General features: G+C 39.4%; 1 protein-coding gene across 1 annotated transcript in view; it reads right to left on the bottom strand.

The window, feature by feature from the left end:
• Nucleotides 1-7,604, bottom strand: part of smpd3 (sphingomyelin phosphodiesterase 3) — a 115,512-nt gene extending 107,908 nt beyond the window's left edge. The window contains exons 1-2 of the mRNA XM_082541940.1: nt 7,238-7,604; nt 4,725-4,769 (exon numbers count right to left, since the gene is read on the bottom strand). The gene's annotated coding sequence lies outside the window, so the exon portion shown is untranslated. The remainder of the gene's footprint in view (nt 1-4,724; nt 4,770-7,237) is intronic.
• Nucleotides 7,605-15,396: the final 7,792 nt, after the last annotated feature.

Below are 15,396 nucleotides of genomic sequence, written 5' to 3'. Positions count from 1 at the left end.
ACATACATACAGAGACGTTTAAAATTTGAGGTGCTCAAACACACACTTTCATTAGGAAATTTTATATTTAGGCTGTGGCCTGCACTACAAAGCAAGTTCAACATACTCAGGTAATCGTTTCCAGATCTGGCTTCTCTGAACCTAACATCAGCAATCAGACTGAGCGATCGCACAAAGGTGGTTATCAACTCAGTAAGTCAACAAAGACTTTCCCAATGGCCAGTTCACATGAAAGCGGCAGAGTCTGCGGCATAAAAACAATCCACAAGCACGTCTGCTAGCAGAAAAGTGGTATAATTTATATCAGATTAAACTATATTATTAGAAAAATATGAAAAGATTTACACGTAACAAGGTTCAGTAATACAGGTTTTTCATTCCTTGCACCAGGGAGGAGACGGGTGAATGAAGCTACTGTAATGTTTTTTAAATGATGCATAAAAGTGAACTTTATGCACTTTGACTGGACATGCATTGTATTTATTTACATAGTGCTTTTCTAGTCTTAATGATCAGTCAAAGGACTTCAATGACTTGTGATATTTTAACTGCACATTCATGCACCACTGCAATCTAAACAGTGCAAAGTGCTACACTAAGCTGTGCAAGATAATAGAGTTGTCAGTTCTATGAGGACAGTTCGTGAGTACTCAGTCCAATTAACTTACATGTGTTCATGGTGTGTAAGACAGTTTCAGCCACTTTGTTTTAGGTCCAGTCCTGTTGGTTCTCTTTCGGTCTGAGATTAAGAGAGACAATAATATATAAAATAAGATATATAGTGTTTCAGACCAGTAAATAGGCATACTGGCAAATGTCATAAAAAGTCAACAAACACAAGGCTTTGGTTTAACTTTAAAAGTTTTTAAGTTGCTCAAACCCATAATGGAGAAAAAAAAAGGAAGAAGTACAATTGTTGGGTTTCTCTAAAAACTACAGGAATGCTTTAACCAGAAACTAAGTAAGTGGTGGTTTTGTTAATACCTTATCTAGAACATCACCTGCTCTGGAACAGGTTACTTCTGTAGTACAGGTTACCATGGTGATGTATTTAGTTAAGAATCGAACCACCTTTGTAATTGTGAAAACCCACAGGCTGACCTGAAGTTACTTCTCTCAGTAGCTCTAATCTTTACACATTGCCCAGCCCTACACCATTGCGCTTCCTGCTTACTTTAATTCAATCAGGTCTTCACTTCACATATTGTCTTATCATATGTATAAACTGGGGGTTCAAACAGTTAGAAAAGTGCAGTTAAAGACTGCAAAAGCTTGTCTAAGATTATGTAATTTGAGAATGAATGGAATAAAAAACTAAAATTGAATTGATTTAAAGATTTAGTGCTACACATAGGAAAACAAAAGAAAGTGGCATGTGCTCTTCATCCATAATAATACTGTTGCTATTACCATGAATAATAATAATAATAATAATAATAATAATAATAATAATAATAATAATAATAATAATAATAATGAACATACAGTCTGTCTCACTCAGACTAAATCTGTGAATGAACAATGGGTCTGTGGTAATCATCTTCACCGATTACCACAGACTAGCTATTGGCTGATAGATGTCCTCATCAATGAGAGCAATGATATGCCGCTGACCTCGGGGGTGCTGCAGACTTCTAATAGGACCAAATGGTGACTGTAATTTGATTGGATAGGATTGGATTGTGTTTAACTGTTTTCTTATTAGAAAGCAGAGCCGGGGATTGACGGTCATGAGACACGACAGAAACAAGAGAAACATGTTCTCTGCGTTAGTCGCCTAAATGGTTTAATTAAGTCCAACACAATTCATTTTTGATGAGGAATCCAGCTGGAGGTTGTTGGCTGATATTTGGCTTTTTCTGTCAGCCTAGCGCATCATTTTGTGTAAAGTGCACATGTGTGATCACTGCTGTCAACTAACTGTCGATGCATGTTGGAGTGATTGTAATAGGCAGAAAGGAGCAGGGGCAGCGTGGCGTTTTCCTCTAGGGCTAAAACCAGCTAACAAGAGCTACTCTATTAAAGATTATAAGATTAAAGAGGCTTTGAGCTGATCCACTCCCTAAGTGCTTTCACTCTTCTGCCTGCTTTAGCTTATCATGCATAACTGACCCTCGCTGGTTTGAAAAGCCTTTGGCAATGGATGCTGACAGTATTTTGAATGCTGATTATACTGCATATTTACTACATTGTTAATGGTTTCTCATCTGCCTAATTATCTATGCTTTATACACTGCTTTTTGCATCACACAGTGCTATCAAACTGTCTGTCAGCCATTCCCAGTTTTGGAAATGGTGTGACCTTTAAATGCCCACTTCCAGCCCACCAGACAACCACAAATTACTGCAATATGGTTTTGTTATAATAAGATACTAAATGATTACATACCATGACATAATACTGTATATTACTGTATATTATCTAATACCAATAATATGGTGATTAATATGTTTCCTGGAGCCACTCTTCCAGCTTCAGGGTTTTAGCTCCTCTGTTGTTTACCACTGTGGACTTTACATTCTGCTCCAGTTGTCCTTCAGCCTCTGGTATGTCTCGATTGTCTTGTGCTTCTGATGTTTCTTTTTTCTGGGATTGCTACATCTATAAAACTGCCCTCTTCTGCATTTTGTCAACCACCAAAAAGCTTGTGTGGTTTCTTCAGCAGGTGCTTGTCTGTTTTAACCTTGGAGTGCTGCAGGAACTTAGCCTGTAGCCTTTGTTGGTGTCTCCCATCAGGACTTGGGGACTTCTAGTCTGTGTGTGGCAGAGATGTTCCTGTACACTGTGCCAGGCACTTGGATGAGCTTTTCAGTATACAGTATGTGGTCCCAACTTTATTCTTATATCCTGTTACTATGTGCTGGACTTCTTTCACCTTTACACAGATTTACTGATCTGGTCTTGTGATCTTATGCTGCCATGATCAGCTCCTCCAGCTGGCCTTTTCTAGCCACTGGTCGGATTCAGTATTTGATATCTTACATTAATTCATATAAACACTCACGCTCCAATGGATACATTGGGGGCAGCTGGTTTGGTATCTTTCCCAAGCATACAGGGACAGGAGATCAGTCCACTGACCTGCTGATGAGTAACACATGATACAGCCCATGCAGGGGCTTGGTCCTCCATGACAGTTCCTCCTTCTTTCTCCTGCTGGAGCGCCGCAGTTAATGAGTCAGCAGAGCGTTCACAACTCTTGTGCACTGTGTGCCTCAGCACCTCGGTCTGTAACTTTGCGTGGCCTGCCACTTAGTGTTTGAATGGCTGTGGTTTCTAAACATTTTCATTTTGAAATATCACTACTTACATATGATCATGGAATATTTCACAAACTAACATTGTACCAGTGACATCCTATTACCAAACTCGACTTCAGTGAGCTCTCTATAATGATCTATTCTTTCACAATTTTTTGTAAAAGCAGACTGAATGGAGAGGAGCTTAAGTTTATATATAACTGTCACAGTGGGACTGAAAATACCTGAATACAACGATTAAGAGGATTTTAATTACTAGCACAGGTGCTACATGTATTACCCTCAAGCAGTCTGTGCCAGGAACTCTAATAACGTTAATAATAATACTTAATTTTGATATCTCAAAATTAGATATCAAAAGGCTGGTGTAGGCTTTTCTAGGTATCAAAATAACTGCCCAAATAATCACCCAGCATGGCTGGTCTCCTCGCGGGCTATTTGGATTCGCTAGTGCTAGGAATGTTACTAGCTAGCTAACCACTTTGAGTTAATCATCACAAGGAACAGTCTCAGGGACATCTGTGAAATAGTTCCCAACTTTTCTCTGCTCATTCATGTTCCTGGTCCTTTTTATTTATTTATTTTTTGAACGACCTGGGTGATCCAAACAAATCACAAGACATCTGGAAGAATGTAAAACTGGACAGACAAGAACGATCCATAGCACCACATTTACAGAGTGTAGAGAACCTTCGGTGAAGCAAAATCAGAAGTACCTTAAACTCACCAAATATGGTCACATCTGGTTAAAACAAACAGATGTCAAAGCGATGCCACTGTTGGTTTAATCAACAGTCTGTGAACAGTATTCTAGCTTTGATTCATTTAAACCTTACTTAAGAGTTTAATAATTTGTATTTTAGTTGCCTTTTGTATAAGACATCTTTATAAATGATGATCATCCTGAATTCCTGAATAACGCGTGTAGATTTCTGTTACTTTTTAAACCTCAAACAGCTGAAATAGCTATTCGTGCTGCAGAAATCCTCTGGAGTAGGAGAAGGCCACTAGCAATGATGCAAATGGTAAATGACCTGTACTTGTATAGCGCTTTACTCAGTCCCTATGGACCCCAAAGCGTTTTACACTACATTCAGTCATCCACACATTCACACACTGGTTATGGCAAGCTATATTGTAGCCACAGCTGCCCTGGCGCACTGACAGAGGCGAGGCTGCCGGACACTGGCGCCACCGGGCCCTCTGACCACCACCAGTAGGCAACGGGTGAAGTGTCTTTCCCAAGGACACAACGACCAAGACTGTTGGAACCGGGGCTCGAACCGGCAACCTTCCGATTACAAGATGAACTGTCAACTCTTGAGCCCCAATCATCCCCTCACTGTAATTGGTAGAAATTGTGTCATTGTGGATAACAAATGTCAAAACTACAAATGTTAAAACTACAAATAGAAATGCTAATGTGAATCTGCTAAATGTCATCATTGCAGTACGATGCTTACCTTCAGCATCACTGAGACAGTTTCAAGATAACGTAAGTCTGAAGTCTAGAGGAAAATCAAGAGAAGCAGACCGAAAGCAGGGGTGAATGTGACCATACAAAATGAACAGAAATATTTGTGCCAACAGGCAAATAGTTTCTGGTAAAGAGTGAAAAAGACTGCACATTTATGAATCTGCAAAATTCAAGAATATAAACACAAAAAAAGATGTTTGCTGAAGGACGTTCTGTCACACCAAGGTAAATAAATAAATAAATGGGAAGTCTTGTGACTCAGTAAAACGGCTCCTCTGTCTAAATGTGGTGTATGTTATTTTACTAATTTACTGCGAGCCCTGCCCAGTCTTGTGTCAACATAAGACCAACATCAGGGGCCAACATTTGGTCAGCAGAAATGCTGGCTTTGACTTATGGGCTAAACTCAGTGTTTGAGACTACTGTAGCTCCTTACAAGACATGTAAGACAACACATTCTGAACATAAATCAAGTGCAATTATACAGTATGGGATCGTGTGTGTGTTTAATGGGTGTTCAACATGAGAAACATCTGTGACACAGTAGTACAATGTGGAGCAAAGAACAAGTTCAACAGTAAAACTGTCCACCGAGTGTGTGAATTAACTGGCTCTGAAACACACAAACACACACTCCCACTCACACTCCCTTTCCATCCACCCTGTCATTTCAGGACAGGGTGGTGGACTGAACAGCTCTTTAAGAAACGTATTTATATCTTCAAACTCTCGGATGCCTTGTCATTAGACCGCTTTATATAGCTGCGAGGATGGTTCCACCCATTGCAGCTCTACTCCCACACCACTTTTTTATATCTCCATTTCTCATCAAGGCCGGCACCTTTGTGGTTTTAGTTTAACAGGACGAGCACAAAAGTCTCAGAACATTTTTAGCAGGAGCAAACATCTGGCTGTGCCACTGTAAGATAATAGGTGGCCAACTTTTCCACTGAGTTCCTGCTTTCTCCTTTTTGATTCCCCTCAGGGAGTCTTAGCTTCTGAACATGCACCATGTAACTGGTTAACCGGTTTAAGATTAGGGTTGTTTGTTGTTTTTTCACAATAGTCTAAATTTAAGCTTCGAAGTAATGTCAAAATTGACATAAGCGATATAATAACGTGATTTAAAACAACAACAACAACAAAAAACACCCTAAACTTGGAGTTTGAGTCTTTATATTTAATATTTCTTTATATTTAATTTTGCTATCTCAAAGCCTAGATATCTAGGCTTTTCTAGGTACCAAAATAACAAATAATCGCCCAGCATGGTTGGTCTCTTTGTGGGCTATTTTGATTCACTAGTGCTAGGAATGTTACTAGCTGGCTACCCACTTTGAGGTAATCATTAGAAAGAACTCAGTATTACAAGAAGCAGTCTCAGGAACATTTGAATGGTAAATGGTCTGCATTTGTATAACGCTTTACTCAGTCCCTAAGGACCCCAAAGTGCTTTACACTACATTCAGTCATTCACCCATTCACACACACATTCACACACTGGTGATGGCAAGCTACATTGTAGCCACGGCTGCCCTGGGGCACACTGACAGAGGCGAGGCTGCCGGACACTGGCCACCACCAGTAGGCAAACATGGGGTTAGTATCTTGCCCAAGGACATGAACCACCAACCTTCTGATTAGTGGCTGACCTGCTCTGCCACCTGAGCTACAGCCACAGTGAAATAGTCACAAAATTTTCTCCACTCATTCATGTTCCTGGTCTTGTTTTTGTTTGACCACCCGGGTGATCTGAACATATCACAAGACTTCTGGAACAATGCCAAATTGGACCAACAAGACCGATGCATAGCACCACATGTAGTGAAAGCTAAACATAACATATCAGTTCATACGCTTCATGCTAACTGTCAGCAGGCTAATATAGACCTACTGGTTTGGTCCTGTTTTGCAGCCACAGGACCTGGGCAGCTTGCAGTCAGTGACGCGACCATGAATTCCTCTATATCCGGAAGTATTCAAGAATCAAATGTGAGGCCATTTGTACAACAGCTAAAGAATCAAGGTGTTGAAATTTCAGAGCCGTAGTCCAGATTTCCACCATACTGAAGTGCTGTGGTTGAAAGCTATTCATAAACAATGCCCACAAATCTCAATGAACTGAAGCAATGTTGTAAGGAATAGTGGGACACAATTCCCCCACTATGATGTGAAGAACTGAAAAAGTCAAACAGAAAACATTTACTTCAGGTTATTGCTGCTAAAGGTGCTAGCATGCACTTAGGTTTTCACAGGACTGTACAGGGTCCTGTGAAAACTTTATTTTCACATGACTGTATCTATCTTTGATATACAGGAAGGTACAGTGTGGGTAAGGAGGCAATATGAGAAGGATAGGGATGGGTTGGGGTGAAGGGAAGAAGGCAGAAGAGGGAGGCTGGGAGGAGTTGAATGCATTGAGGGAGGAGGTAGAGGTAAAATTGGTGTGTAATTACTCTCCTACCCTCTGAAATTAGAGGGGAGGACATTTCTACTGACCTTCTACTGGTGCCTGATGTCTGCACTGGCGCTGCTTCTCCGCTTCTTTCATTTTTATTCCTCAGTTCCACCCATCTGGAGAATCAGAAGGAGTTTGCTCTCAGCATATCATATTACTATGGGAATGAATCCATAAACTGCCAGTCATTATGCACAAACGGGTTATGTACTCAAGTGATTCACAACTGTATCTCAAAGAAAATAAAGTCTCTGATACCAACAGGATGAGGGAATAAAGTGGAATTGATTTTTATGAATGTATTTTATTAGTAAACTTTCGGGCAGAGATTTAAAATTTAAATTTCTTTACAGGTTCACAAACTCCTACATGACAAAACACTGGGCTAAACTCAGGGGTTATAATGGAATTTGGCGAAACCTCAAGAACTGGGTTGTTCTAGTGCAGCAGATTGTAATTATTATTTTATAAATGGAGCGACAAAATTTGGGGTAATGCAGTAAGATATAAACATTATTTTGATGTATTTATCACCTAACCTGGCAGCTATGGGTGCCCAATGGCCAGTGTTGGGGAGTAACGGAATACATGTACCGCCGTTACATATTTAAAATACAAAATATGAGTAACTGTATTCCGTTACAGTTACCGTTTAAAAAGGTGGTATTCAGAATACAGTTACTTTGTTGAAATAAATGGATTACACTGCGGTACTTTCCTGTTTCATTTTGTCGCGGGTCCTGGGTGAGAGAGCGCCTTTTCGTTGTTGTTGTTGTTGTTGTGCTAAGCTAACAGGCAGAATGCTACAAGCATAGCTCTAAAGAATGTAGCATCATGGGTAGTGTAGTCCGTGCTGCAGGGAGAATGGACTGCCATACACGTTATGTGTCTGTGAGCGAGGAGGGAGAAAAAGGGGAGTGGAAAGGTACGAGTTGTCATCGAGGAAAAACGGGAGCTGGAAGCATGTAAATATAATAATAACCACTTCAGCCAAGAAGAGTGCCTGACGAGCCCAGTTGTAAGTAAGCTATTAGGACTCAACTGTACACCGTGTTCGTGTTTTCCTCCGAAAACAATAAGTTCCGTTGGAGCAGCCTTTCAACGCCTCTCTCTGTCTCCCGCAAGAAAAGTTGACCCACACAACAAAGTAAAGCTAGTTTTCGGCTATGAGCCGACAGGGACCCCGCCGTATTAGTCAGAGGTCCCTTTACTACAGCTCGGAGTCGCGGACCTTCAGTAATAGTAATAAATCACACAGCAATAGTACATTCACGTTGTTGTAAAAAGCATGATAATATATTAAGTAATCCAAAGTATTCAGTATACGTTACTGTCATTGAGTAACGTAACGGAATACATTACAGAATACATTTTGGGGCATGTATTCTGTATTCTGTAATGGAATACATTTTAAAAGTAACCTTCCCAACACTGCCAATGGCAGCTGTGATAGCCTCCAGCCCCCTGAATTGGATAAGCAGAAGAAAATGGATGGATGACCTTATGCACAAGCAAAAACAAATGTGGAACAGCATTTTCTTGTGTTTTTTGGCTAACAATTTAAATCAAGACCAGTTCACTGTTTTGAGCTCCGCTTTGGTTCTTAACAGCTTTAGATAAATCTACCTGCTCTGTCACCTTTAATCTTTTAGCTATTCGTGTTATTCACTACCATTCTAAGTTATGGACTACTAAGTTTTTCTTTCTGGGATTCAAGTCCAAAGGACCAAGTCTAAAGCAAAAAAAAGTAAAAGGGGCTGTTAGTGGTCACATGCACCACCAACAGCCCCTTTTACACATCACATCATTATCTTATTAATATAATATATAATATGGAGCAATGCAGCTCTAGATGCTTCCATCATTGGTGTTGGAACAAACCAGTGTTACTCTGTCTGCAAATAAGCTTGACAAATAGTGCAGAACAGCACAAATCTGAAGTGATTCATTGTGATTTGTCCAACACATGGAAGCAATACATTTCTCTTTCCTCCCTCATGTATTGTCCACTGCTTCTTCACACATCACGCACTCCTCACGTTGGAGTGTCTAGTGTTTCTCACATTTCAATCACATCCACAGTTATTACTACAGATGACTGCCTCCACGTTATATAGTATATGTAAGCATATAAAAGCTTGCAAAGCTAACATCTAGTCTTGGTCAGTTTGTTTCTTGCGGGGAAATTTGTTAAGATTACACATTTCTTTCAGAATATTTTACTGTGCAAACACAGCAACAATGGCAAAGGCAGGATGTTGAGGTAGTGAAGAGGAAAACTCATTTTCGTGATCCTCTTTTGGTACAGTGTGTGCAGCTCTGTTTTCACTCCCCAGCTTCTGGCAGACTGGATATTTTTGCTTCACAAATAATACTTGAAGGCAGAGTCTCTTTTGAGGCAGAAGAAATATCTTTTTGGTTAATTAAAGTTTCACACAGCAGAAGGGCCCCATCTTACATTTGGCTGACAAAACCACTGGATGGGAAGAAACTGTCACTGATGAAATATGTGTATTTGAAGAACTACTAGATAAGATTTTGCACTATAAAGTTTGCTATCAGTACAACCTGAACAAGTCAGAGCAGAGCTCAGATTTAAGTTGGGGTTTGTTCTGTTTTTTACTGGTATTGGAGAAGCAACAAACTGCTTTGCTGTGAGTAGCCATTAAAATGATCAAACAAATGATGCCTTCACAACTAGATTGGACTGCTTGATACTGAAGTTTGCTATTCATGCTTGTTTGCCCATTAAGAGCAAATTTGCTTATAAGGGGGGGAAGTAGCTATATAGTGCACATCCTCTCAGATCACAAAATATTGTGATTCTGAAAACCGTCTTTTGTACCAGGCTCAAAAAAATACTTGAAGTTGAACATTTGGAACTTCCCTTTTCCTTTACCATCAACCACTTGTAGCAGATGGCCTCCCCTCCCTGAGCTTCCTTCTCCTGCGCGTCTCTCCCTGTTAAAAAAAACAGTTCTTCCTTCCTACCATTGCCAAGTGTTAAAGGTATGATAAAGGATCCTCTGCTCTTTGGGGGTCTGTCTCTAATATTGCAGAGTCTTTATCATACAAAAGGCCCTGTTGTTGTCGTTGTTGTTGTGAATTGAACTGGAATGCACTCACAGTTGTGGGCATACACACTACAGCAGTCTTCATTCACACAATAATCCAGTGCAGTGCTACCATAATCTGATTAACTTCTCATAGTCTTACTGTACTCCACCTGTCTATTCTGAAGCTCCATACTCTTCATTAATAACATTTCACCGTTGTTACTTATTCAACTTTTTAAAGTTTAGTATTAGGACTAGAGTATCATCTAGTCCTACTACAGTCCCTATTAACAACAATAATGGAGACAGCGTTCTCGTTATCACAGGATGGAAGCAGAACCTTGGTACTAATGCTGATGGGGGGGGGGGGGTGGGGGGGTGCTGGAGGGGATTAATACTCCTGAGACATCATGTATGTGCTGTAATACAGACCTGCCTGTGGAAAACTCTGCTCAGCATTCTTTCAAAAGCTACTCCATAAGTGATGGCATTTCCTTACACTTAAGCTAAGACATGGAAACTTCCAGGGACAGGAACGGTCAGATTTTATGCCAAGTGTTTGCATTTCTAAACCTTGTAAGATAAAAAAAAATGTAATAATTAGTGAAAAATATTACTACTTTTTAATTTATGTGAACAATGCATGTTGTTTCATAAATCATAAAGTGCTTCGCACAATGTAGAAAATATTTATATATTTGTCATTCTTTGTAATATCAGTAGTAGTAGCAGCAGTAGATAAGAGGCCATAAGTTTGTTAAAATTCAAATACGTATTACGCTCAAGTCTTTGCTTTACAATATAAAGCACCTTGGGAAACTGGTTTTGTGTTTTGGTGTCATATAAATTAATTAACTAATGACAAGACAAAAAAATAACATAACTGGCCCAAAAAAATTAAAAGTCAAACAGTTCAAGGGTGAAAACAGGAGCCATAAATTCACAGCAAACACACCGAAAGGGCAATAACTCTTTGGCACTTATTTCATTGGCCTGTTGAAAGACCAATTTGGGCTTTGGTTGTCAGACAGATGGCTTCACATTTGACTCTAGAATTTACTGGTATACAAAAGATTTCATGGTCAACTCGGTAACTGAAAGACAGCTGGGTCGTGTGGCTGCAAAAGAAACTCAATTCATCAGCCCTCCACTGCCATGCTGTCAGTTAGTAAGTTAGTAGGCTGTTTTTGTGTTTTTTGCTGATATGCTGTGTTTGGGTTTCTCTAAATGCGGGGCCATTGATTATAGTCAAACATCTCCACTTTGGTCTCGTCTGTCAAAAAAAGCATTGTTCCAGAAGTGTTGTGGTTTGTCCAGATGCAACTTTGCAAAACTAAGCCATGTTCCTTTTAGAGAGAAGTTTTTTTGATTGTTGTTTTATATTCTGGCAATCCTTCCAGACAAGCCACACTTGTTCAGTCATTTTCTAATTATGAACTTTAGCATTTAACATGTTAACTGAGGTCTGAGAGTCCGAGGATTGGCAACACGTCTGACCCTGGGATGAATTTTCAGGAACAAGCAAACTGCACAATGTCTGCTTTTATATGTCTGCTGACGATCACTAAATCAGATGCATTGGATTAACAGTACCTTAGTGGCTCTTACCTTCATATTTCCTATGTAAGTAGTAAACACGTTCTCAGTTTTTAATACAACTTTTTAATGCAGTTTGTAACACAGATGTTTCTAATTAATCTCCATTATGTGCTTATGTGACCTATGCATGATCACAAAAGGGCTCTCTAGGGTTTGCAAATTTATCAGCAATTTGCAAGTAAAAACAATCACTTGTGAAACGTGATACTGGCACCACAGTGCCTTTGTGGCCAGTGTTTGTTTGAAACAGAAACTGTTGAGTCGTGTCTACACACTTTTGAAAAGCTTTGTTGTGGCAGACTCAAGTAACAAAAGGTTAACATATTTCAAACCCAGTACCTCAAAGTTCTCCCAGACTCTGCCAGCAAACAGGACACAGCTCATGTTCACTAACCCAGTCTGTCTGCAAAGGAAGTCCAAAGGAAACCAAAAGGTGAAAAAGCAGCCATGCGTGGGCTGTATTTTGTACCAGCCTGTGATTTAAGCTGAAAACATTGCCTGGTGGTGCTGTAAGGAAGATCATCCGGTAGCTCAGGATCAGCCAAGGCAAGGCAAGGCAAGGCAAGTTTATTTGTATAGCACAATTCAACAACAAGGTGATTCAAAGTGCTTTACAGAGACATTAGAAACAAGAACAAATAAAAAGCATGATTTAAAATTGATTAAAACAAGCAAATAAACTAACTAACTAATTAACAAACAAACAAACAAAACAGTATATAAAATCAAAACAGATAAAATCAGAACAGTAGATAAAATCAGTAGTTAAATGTAAGTTTTGAAATTTAAGCTTAAAGTGTGGATTTGGTGCTTTATTCAAATGCAGCTGAGAACAGGTGAGTCTTCAACCTGGATTTAAATAAACTGAGTGTTTCAGCTGATCTGAGGCTTTCTGGGAGTTTGTTCCAGATATAAGGAGCATAAAAGCTGAATGCAGCTTCTCCGTGTCTGGTTCTGACTCTGGGAACTGATAAAAGACCGGATCCAGATGACCTGAGGGATCTGGAAGGTTCATACTGGGTCAGGAGGTCATTGATGTATTTTGGTCCTAAACCATTCAGAGCTTTATAGGCCAGCATCAGAACTTTAAAGTCTATCCTCTGACGGACAGGCAGCCAGTGTAAGGACCTCAGAGCTGGACTGATGTGGTCCACTTTTTTGGTCTTAGTGAGGACTCGAGCAGCAGAGTTCTGAATGAGCTGTAGTTGTCTGACTGATTTTTTAGGTAGACCTGTAAAGATGCTGTTACAGTAATCAAGCCTACTAAAGATGAATGCATGGACTAGTTTTTCCAGGTCCTGTTGAGACATCAGATCTTTTATCCTTGATATATTCTTGAGGTGATAGTAAGCTGACTTTGTTATTGTCTTAATGTGTTTTTCTAAGTTTAGGTCTGCATCCATCACTACACCCAAATTTCTCGCCTGGTTTGTGGTTTTTAGATGTATAGATTGAAGTTCTCTGGTGACCTGTAATCGTTTTTCTTTGGCGCCAAAGACTATTACCTCAGTTTTGTTTTTGTTTAGCTGGAGAAAATTGTGGCACAACCAGTCATTGATTTCCTCAATGCATTTACCAAGAGCCTGTACAGGGCCTCGGTCTCCTGGTGACATTGTGATATATATTTGTGTGTCATCTGCATAGCTGTGATAGTTTATTTTGTTGTTGTTTATAATCTGTGCCAGTGGGAGCATGTAGATGTTAAACAGAAGGGGTCCCAAGATGGAACCTTGGGGAACTCCACATGTGATACTTGTCTGCTCAGATGTGAAGTTACCTATTGATACAAAGTATTTCCTGTTTTCTAAGTATGTTTTGAACCAGTTTAGTACAGTTCCTGAAAGACCTGTCCAGTTCTCCAGTCGTTTGAGTAATATGTTGTGGTCAACTGTATCAAATGCTGCACTGAGATCCAGTAAAACTAAGACTGACATTTTTCCACTGTCTGTATTCAGACATATGTCATTAAACACTTTGGTCAGAGCAGTTTCAGTGCTGTGGTTCTGTCTAAAACCTGACTGGAAGGCATCGTAGCAATTATTCTGTTTTAAGAAGTAACTGAGTGTTGTCAGTGCCAATGTCAGTGTTTGCTGGTAATCATCTGTACTTGATACCGGTAGCAAGTTATAATGGCTGTGCACATCAGATGGACTCTTTAATGCAACATTACATATTTATGAGTAATAATGCGATGATGACTTAAGGTGAAACTGACAGGCAATCATCGTGCCTTGTGGACACAATGAGAACTTCCTGGCATATAGATGAGCACGCTCTGTAAGTGATCAATTAAGCCTCAGCCCAAAACAATTAGTGACAATGTAATGAAACCAGGATTCAAGAACTTCAGCTTCACTTCCTGCTTCCACAAGATCTTCACCTTATTTGCTGGAATCGATTGAGTCAGTGTTTGCCTTTCTACAGGAAAAGCTGTGGTATGAATAGCCAAGCTGAAGGTAGTGACATTGGTGTATTCATGCAATCTGCAATGCTCATGCGACTGTTTCTCCAATTGGATTCTGCAGCTCTAAAGCCATGCCTGTTGCTCTGTGTTCAGAGGATTATAAGCGCCAATGTAAATGGTAACACGCTCATGTTTAGCATGGTAATTCGCAAAACTGAATCAAAAAGCTGTGAAAAAGGAGCAATGATTCATGACAGTTTGCTGTCTTTCAAATAAGAGACTGAGAGTAAAACTTTTAGCTTTATTTTAAGGTTGGTTTGGCTAAAGGTGTCTTAAAATATGCCTGTAAATTCTTATTAATACAATATCTGAAAGATGCTGTGTTATAGCTTTCGAATCTCTCTACTTCAGTTATCATTTTATAACAAGATCATTAAAGTAATATAACAAGAGAGGATTGTTTTTTACTGATTCATAAGTAACACTTACACTTTGCCTTAACAATAAAGTTAGTTTTAATGAAAACGTGGTCACCTGATTCTGGCAACAAATGGAAAACAAAATAATTTCATTTATATTTAAAACAACAACAAAAACAACCGCAACGGCAAAAAACACAGGCGTTAAAAAGCATAAAAATATACCAGCTTTAATGCCCACAGAAACTCAGAGGGCATCAAATAGCAAATTAAACAGTTGTGCCTGGACGCTTGGCTCCTGCATTCATTTGTAATTTTGAAAAATTATGCTTCACCACCTCAATTTCATTTTGATATTAATTATTATTAAGCACACTACTAGAACAAGGTAGTGTGAAATTGCTGTGCACTCCTACGCAAAATTGTAATTTTTATCTGATGCAGCGATTTTCCACAGATATACAAAAAAGGGAAAATTGTTGAAAGGGTTGGAGGCCTCCACTGTGATATATAGATATTAGCATTATGTGTGCAATTAGATCGTTTTTAGTCATTTATTATTTCCCATATGTGTGTGACAGTGTTAGTAGACCAACAATGAAAGGGTGGATTTCAGAAAGAAACACAAACTTAATCTGTAAAGGTTACCAAAATGTTCAGGATCCAGCATGTCATTACAGAACATGTAGATTCTGCCCAGCCTATTTTAACTGCACAGAAAC

This window comes from Aulonocara stuartgranti, assembly GCF_965226115.1.
Source record: "Aulonocara stuartgranti genome assembly, chromosome: 7".
In the NCBI taxonomy this organism is placed as follows: Eukaryota; Metazoa; Chordata; class Actinopteri; order Cichliformes; family Cichlidae; genus Aulonocara; species Aulonocara stuartgranti.
Note: the sequence above shows the minus strand (reverse complement) of the source record. Positions and strands in the feature narration are given on the sequence as shown.